At 38.0% G+C, this 7,526-nt stretch overlaps 1 protein-coding gene across 1 annotated transcript in view; it reads right to left on the reverse strand.

The window, feature by feature from the left end:
• The window catches only part of CCDC60 (coiled-coil domain containing 60), a 69,822-nt gene that overhangs the window by 61,221 nt on the left and 1,075 nt on the right, over nt 1-7,526 (reverse strand). The gene's annotated exons all lie outside the window — the stretch shown is intronic.

A 7,526-nucleotide genomic window follows, 5' to 3' on the forward strand; every position in this document is an offset into this window, starting at 1 on the left:
TTAAAAATCTAATGTTTTGAATATTCACTGCAAAGCATAGCCTTTGTAATGCACTTCTCTCCTGCTCCAGGCATGATACTGCAGATCAGTTCCCAAACCTAGGTGAGCAATACAATTTGCTATAATGACAAGTCAAGCTGTAATCACAGAGGTGTAATGCACCATGACTGTACCAGCAGCCTGACATTTGGCAAGTTTACTAAAACCTTAATAACAACGCATTATTACATTTGATATGCTTCCCTTAATTCATTATGGAAGCAGCCTTTAGGAACAGAAATTGAACTTTTGAAATTGATCAGACTGTTTTGAACCTAATAGCATGGAGATTGTGTGGACCTTACCAGGTAGCTGCTGTTCCAGAGGTACATCAGACCAATTTAGTGATCATAAAGCCTTTACTTTTATAGAACATAACATTTTCACGTAGTTAGGCTCAGGTCAGGAGTACCACCTAACATTTAATATTCATGTTGGAAAGTAAAACTACCACTCTTAACCAAATAAAAAAAGCCCAATCTTCAAAACAGAGTTCCGTAAGCATATGCCCTATCTCTAGGCTCATCTATCTCACCATTTTCGTTTCACACTCTAAAAGACAAAGAAAGAACACTTGCAGGAAAAACCAAGAACTCAGAATCAGAAAGTTCTTCACTATAACACCAGGTTTATACTTTCCATATGCAGTTAGCTAAGATAATTCACTTTCCTATGTCACTTTCTCCAAATGTACAAGAAAGGTAAGGATTGTCAGTCTCACAAGGCCATGAAAAAAAACCATTTCAATAAAACTCTCAGTACATGAGTGCTTAAGTATTATGGTTAACAGTAATAAAACCAACTACTTCAACTCTGAAGGACTGCTTCTCTTCTAAAATAGCCAAAAATTTCTAACAGACATGTGACTACAGTGGCAGAGTAAATCATAGAAGAATAAAAAAAACGAAATTCAGAAATTCTGCATCAATAACAGCTTCACTATGTCTGCTAAATAATCTCAAATACTTGGTTGGCAGTGGTGTTAGAACTACTGCAATATGAAGCAAGATTTCCCTGTTTGGACCATGGACATGAACAAATAGGAATTTCAGTTCCTCAAAAAATGGTGTGACTGACATTCTTCTGACATTCTGACAGGTTCTTAAAAATTAAACCCAAGCTAAAAGAAACAGCTCTCCTTTGTTAGCTGAGGCTAGGAGAATGAGCTTAATTAATAAAACCAACAGTAGCCACCGTACAGTCTAACAGCCTAAACTGATGTAACATTTGTGGAAGGAGGTAGAAAACTATCTGCTATTGCAATTTAGGGGTATATCCAAATTTGATAAAATATGTCTAAAATTGAACTTTCCTTCTTATATCATTTGCTCTGTTCCAGTTCTGTCTATGACAACACCATTGCCTATCACCACACTTCACAGCTTCTGCTTATCTTTCATTCCACTCCCAGAAAAACAAACTGCTCCAGACCACTTGTTCAGTCACCTAAAGCTATACCCTTTTCTGTTATTCCATAGCCAAACTATCCACAGTCTGCTTATTCACCACTCTCTAATACCCCCTCAAACCTTATGCATTCAGGCTTACTAACATTTAATAACGTGTACTTAAAAACAGTGATATAATGGTACATTATCATTGCATTGCAAATGTCTGGTGAGTCAATGCCTCCTTGGATGGGTGAGAAGAAAGTCAGATATGAGACAGGGACGCCATTAAGCTGTTCTTTTCCAAACATTCTCTGAGTTTGTCTTTTGCAACAATAAATGCATCTGTTACTATTTTTAAAAAGGAAAAGTAGCATAGTGTTATGTTTGCTAACACAGTTAAAGGCTATAGAAGAAAAGACAGTTAAACAAAAAAACCTTGAGCAACTCATTCTATTTACTGGAAATCAACATTATCCATAAGATGTGTACAACCAGAGTTTCACCTGCTCATTGCTAGCAGCAACCATGGTAAAAGCTGGAAACATACATCAACTTTCATCATAAGTGAAGCAAAGATGTTACCTTGGTTGGAAAACATGCATGAATTCTGTCCTGCCTAATGATTACCATGCTGAGAACTTGCACATCTAAGCTACAGATAGAGGTTATGAAGCTTGTAGGAAGAGTCATTGGTATAACACCCACAGTTACTTCCCACACACACACAGAGGCAGAACAGCTACTTCCCTGTATGTTCACTCCAGAAAGAAGGAAAAAAAAACAACCAACCACCAACTAAAACGATCTCACAAATTGTATCTGGTTAACACCAAAGAAAAAAAGAAAAACCACACCCTTTTACCTATTAAAAACAAGGAAAAGAAACTAGAGATAGCTAGCCAAAGAAAAACTATCTGCAAAATCCACCTATGTTACTTAGGTACAAGAAGTCTCCATGGAAACCTAAGTCAGGCATACCTGTATACCCACTGTATGGTAGGCTTTCAAATGGAAGCATCACACACTGATGACAAAGTCTTTCAGACATTCCTTAATGTACATTCAGGCAGGTCTCTCAGACATAAAACGATGTACCCTTTCACTTCCATAACAAGTAGTAGAATCTTTCTTACAATGTGACACTATGAACTTTGAAATTGTAATCACAGGGTCAATGTGCTCACAGCTGGTTTGGTTTTTTTTTTTTGTTTGTTTCACATTATCTGTACTCAATGCCTTAATAATACATAATACTTAATAAAGGTTTTGGCAACAGCAAGGTGATAAACCGTGGTAAATTGATAAAGGGCAGTTTTCCAACTACTGACTTTTCTTGCACAACCTATTTCCTTCTCTTTTGTCCTGGAGCATTTTGAGCATATAGGCATATGGCCAGCTGCAAACTGTTGTGACTTTAGAGGAAGAAAAACAAAAAAAGGGAAGGAAAAGGAATGCATTTCTTGAAAATTAGAAGTTTCCCATAATAACTGTGTTGCACTCAGGAAATTTATTTTGTTCATGACCTGCAACAGACAACCAAGATTATGCAAGCCATGACACAATCTACATAGCTATTGCAAAGGAAGGGTAAAGACAAACCTGGTTTTGCAGATGCTTTTAGTTTTCACACTGATTTTTATATGGTGGACACGCACTGCCATCATAGCTTCAAAAAAAAGAAAAAAAGAACTTGGGCGTAATTTTGTGTTGCTCTTCTTCCCAATTTTTAGTCAGAAATGCACAAAGGCAAACAGGATAAATTTGGATCACCGGAGAAGCAGAAAGTATGACTCTCACTGCTACCACCTCTTCTGTACCCTTCGTGTTTATTGCTAGTTCCCTTCCTTCTGTCCAAAACACCAGCCCATATAAACATTGTATTTCCTGAGCTCACAGTCTGTGAGTCTATGACATGGTCAGCCTGGCAAAATACTACCAGCAGGAAAAAAACCACACCCAAACCTTAAATCAAATGGAAATTAAACCTTGCAAACAAAGCACATATCAAAAGTCTCACTTTCATGCTGCCAATATGCATTTTTTTTAATTGTTAATGAGATACTCAAATGTTTACTAACAAAGACTTTGAGACCACCTCTACCAAGCAGTGGAAAGATGTGGAAGGGTCCAATTTTACCAGCCAACAATCTACCAGAATACCCCAAGAGATACTTGAATCTGAACATTTCTATCACTGCTTTGGCACTTCTGAATAACAGCCATCCCAGTGATAACTCACCTTTACATTCTACCCCATATAGCTACTATGAATAAAAAATATTCTAGAAAGTATTAGTATTTTGTAGCTTTTCACCCTCAAAGCCAGTTGTGCAGTTAATGGAAAGAATTACAGAGCTATCCTCTCTCACTAGCATCTTGTTGAGATTTCACATTCTTCAAATAAGAAGTTTCAAGGTATTTCTCAAGCTTCTTCTAAATCTATAATAAAGTTGTTTGCCTTTTTTTTTTAAAAAAAAAGACGACTCGGGCATAGCACTTCTTAGATGCAGGTAAAAGATTGGGGTTGATCAATATTGGTTACTCAATTCAGAAAGCATTAGGAATGTCACCACACCAGCGTCATCTGACCTGACCAGTTTCTCCACTTTCAAAATACTAGGAAGACAACCCTGCTCTTTTCCTGCACTTCCCAGAGCAATAAGGAATTATGACATCAGAGAGTTGGCAGAAAAATGGTTCTTTGCATTTTAAGTTCTGCCTTGAAATGCATGTTTTTAGCCCTCTGGAAATCACGGTTTTAAATTGGAAACTCTGACAGATCTTTAACTGCAGCAATAACAAATAACATCAGTGTAATTTCTTTTGAAAGAAATTGCTCTGTATTCTTCTCCAGTTTCCATCTTAAAACCTTTCATTGGTGATGCTGTTGTCAATCTTATCTAGTGACCTATTTACCTAAAGCACAGAATTACAGATCAGAATTTGACAAGTACAGAGCAGGCTTCGACGCTAATAATACTCAAGATTTTGTGGACTTGGATTGTTTTTAGGGCTTGGTCAGAAAGGCCACCTTTCTTTCATGTAAAAAGTCAACAAGCCACCTCAGAGGTTTTGCAAATGAATTTGTCATAGCAATTAAGTGAAAGAAGCTATATGAACATGATAAAAGGTGACTAACATCACCATGCACCGTTACATTAAGGAATAAGAGAGAGACCTTTAACACACTGCTCTGAACACTTAGAAAATCAAAAATACTGTCTGGACAGCTACATTCTTTGACTTTCAATGAATCAGTGCTGCCTGCAACGCGCACCCAACCTGGGGGGGGGGGGAACCTCAAACCAAATGAATTAACTTCCAATTATTTGTAATGGAAGCTCGATACCACTGTCTTGCGGTATGGGTAGGGACCGATATTAACACAAGAGAGAACCAGGCAGCCCCACAGGGAGACTCCTTCCTCAGAAGTTTTGAAAAGCCAAGGACCTGAAATCCATTGGGAGGATGCTAGGTGCAACTGCTCTGGTTAAAATACATGACCCATTCAACTTATCAGGATTCTTCTAGTAAAGACAGCGGTGGGGAGCAGATAGTACCTGTAGGAAGCAACCACCTATTAAGCATGTCTGAGAACACTGAGACACTACCGGGGATAAAAGTTGGGATAACTGGCAATCTAAATCCACATCATTGTGAAAGCTGAGCACTCCATTATGCTTGGATAATGCCATACAGAATGGGTAAAAGAAGCCTTTTTGTTGTGGAGTTTTGGGGTGGTTGGGGTTTTTTTTGTGGGTTTTTTTGGGGGATTTGTTGTTTGACTGTTTATTTGTTTGGTTTTTTTAACACAAATGCTACACTTCCTGAGCTCCCCCCATCCCTGACCCATACTGCTAGTAGTTTGGAAGGGGTTTACTTTGTTCCAGTGTGTTGCAGTGGAATGCAATCCTTCCACTGCATTGACCCAGCTTCACTTAGTGTTTTCACTGTTAGATAGATACCATATTCTCCGTGTGACTACAGAACAGCAGAGTTTCCAATGCAACAGTTAGAACAGTCAAATATCAGCTCTACTTTTTCAGATACCAAAATTTACTTAATAAATATACAAAAAAATCCATGAACATACAGCTTTTCTGAACTCATTTGTTGCCATCAAGTATAGAAAAAAGCATCCTAAATGTGCAATTATTACATACAATATCCTATGCCCATATCATTTTGTGTAATTATCCCAGCATACTTAAACTTTTTTAGCTCTTAATTTTTTTTTTTAAATAGTATCAGTTTAGAAAGTAGCATTTGCCAGCCAATATTAGCATACTCCAGTCCCGTTGAATTCAGAGGGCTTTTATCATCATCTTGTTTACAAATTTACTGTCATTCATCATTGCAAATTATCAGCTGTATTTGTGGCTGAAGAAAATGCTAACTCAGAAGGCAGAGATAAGTGCAAATGCATTAATCGGAGATCATGATTTTTACTACCAGGAATGTCACACTCTCACAACACCTATCATTAGACATATCCAGTATCAATCATCTTCTCAGTTATTCAAAATAGTATGGGGACTGCTAGGTGTGGGTGGGAATGAGGGTAAATAACTCATATAAAGCAAAAATACAGGTAAAATTAGGCAATAGGAATACATTTCTGTTGTAGTATCACTGAAAACTGCATAAATAGATTTCTGCAGAGCATGCTGGCAGCTTAAATAGTGAGAGTTGGCGTGTGAGCAGCATGAAATCCCAGTTTGTGTATACGGAGGGAAGCAGAGGATAGGTCAGATTCATTGACAGGAATTTATATATATATATGTTTGGGGTTTTTTTAGTTTTTCAACTTAGTAACCATCACCTTTTTCAAAAAGGGAAAAAAATAGTTAGTCTGAGATTTTCAAGATTATCTAGTGCTTTTAGCCATTCTTTCCACATAAAGGCACAACAGGTGTGACTATATCCCCCCTGATAGCTTCAAGAATCTAAAGCATAAGCCACAACCACACATTTAGCAACCTACATATAGTTTATTTTCTGTATAAATTGTATAGTTTTAAGGTGCTAATTTGGTCAACTTAAGTAGTTGAGTTCCAGCTGGGTTTCAGAGCGCCCTTAAGGATCAAATCCTGACATTTTTCAATACCAAAACAGCCACTACCCACCACAAATTAACCAACATTTTCAGGATTATCAGAGTTTTGAAGAGTACCATTTGCAGTTGAAAAAAAACTTCTAATATTCAGATGGAAAGATGTTTTAGAAGTTAAGGGCTACAACAAGAACACTGGCAACCCTTGCTGGATGTTGACTAATTTATGGAAACAAGCCGCTGAATGAAGATAGCCAACAAGATATTGCTTTAGGTAATAAGTAAAAATAAAGTGAATGCCACGTATTGTCCATTTAGAGCCTAAAACACTCGATCTAAAACTTTAAGGCTCTGAATGCAACACACACACAATCAGACCAGAAAATTAAGTAGTGGGTGGACACAATCTTTTCTGCCTACCCTGAATAATAACCACACTGCTTCTGCTGCAGCTGTCAGACTATCCCTTGGGCACTACATTAGAAAGCACATAGCAAAGTGCAGGCTCAAAGTCACAGAGACTGATGTCACAGATAGTAGGCTGGAGAGACCGCGCTCTGTTTCCACAAAGAAAATTGCTCTTTGCACAAAACAGCACAGAAAGCTCAGAGAGTTTCAGATCTCCTTGCATGAACCAACAGCACTGAGGAAAAGAAAAATAGCAGAACACTGCAAGCTCATCTCAAGCATCAGTGACTGAGTTCTTGTCCCTGTGGTTTAATGATTCAAGCTTGACTTAAAAGCGACTTGAGACAGTACAAGACCCACGACGTTGGTGGGCGTGCAGCACAAAGGAGCAGCACCAGGAGAAAATACCACACAAGCAACCAAAACATCACTATCACAGACACTCCTGGCTAACGCCCTTACTCCTTTCTGAAACCCAAATACAGAGGCAAAGTAAAATACAAAATAATTAATCCACCACCACCACCTCCAAAGCCATCTGTACCTCTGTAAGTTGTATTCTGAACACTTTACTTTTTATACCATTCTTACGCTCAACTTTTGAGCTTTTTACCCACCCCTCAACTGCCACCACT

Source organism: Charadrius vociferus, unplaced genomic scaffold (genome assembly GCF_000708025.1).
Source record: "Charadrius vociferus isolate BGI_N301 unplaced genomic scaffold, ASM70802v2 scaffold917, whole genome shotgun sequence".
NCBI lineage: Eukaryota > Metazoa > Chordata > Aves > Charadriiformes > Charadriidae > Charadrius > Charadrius vociferus.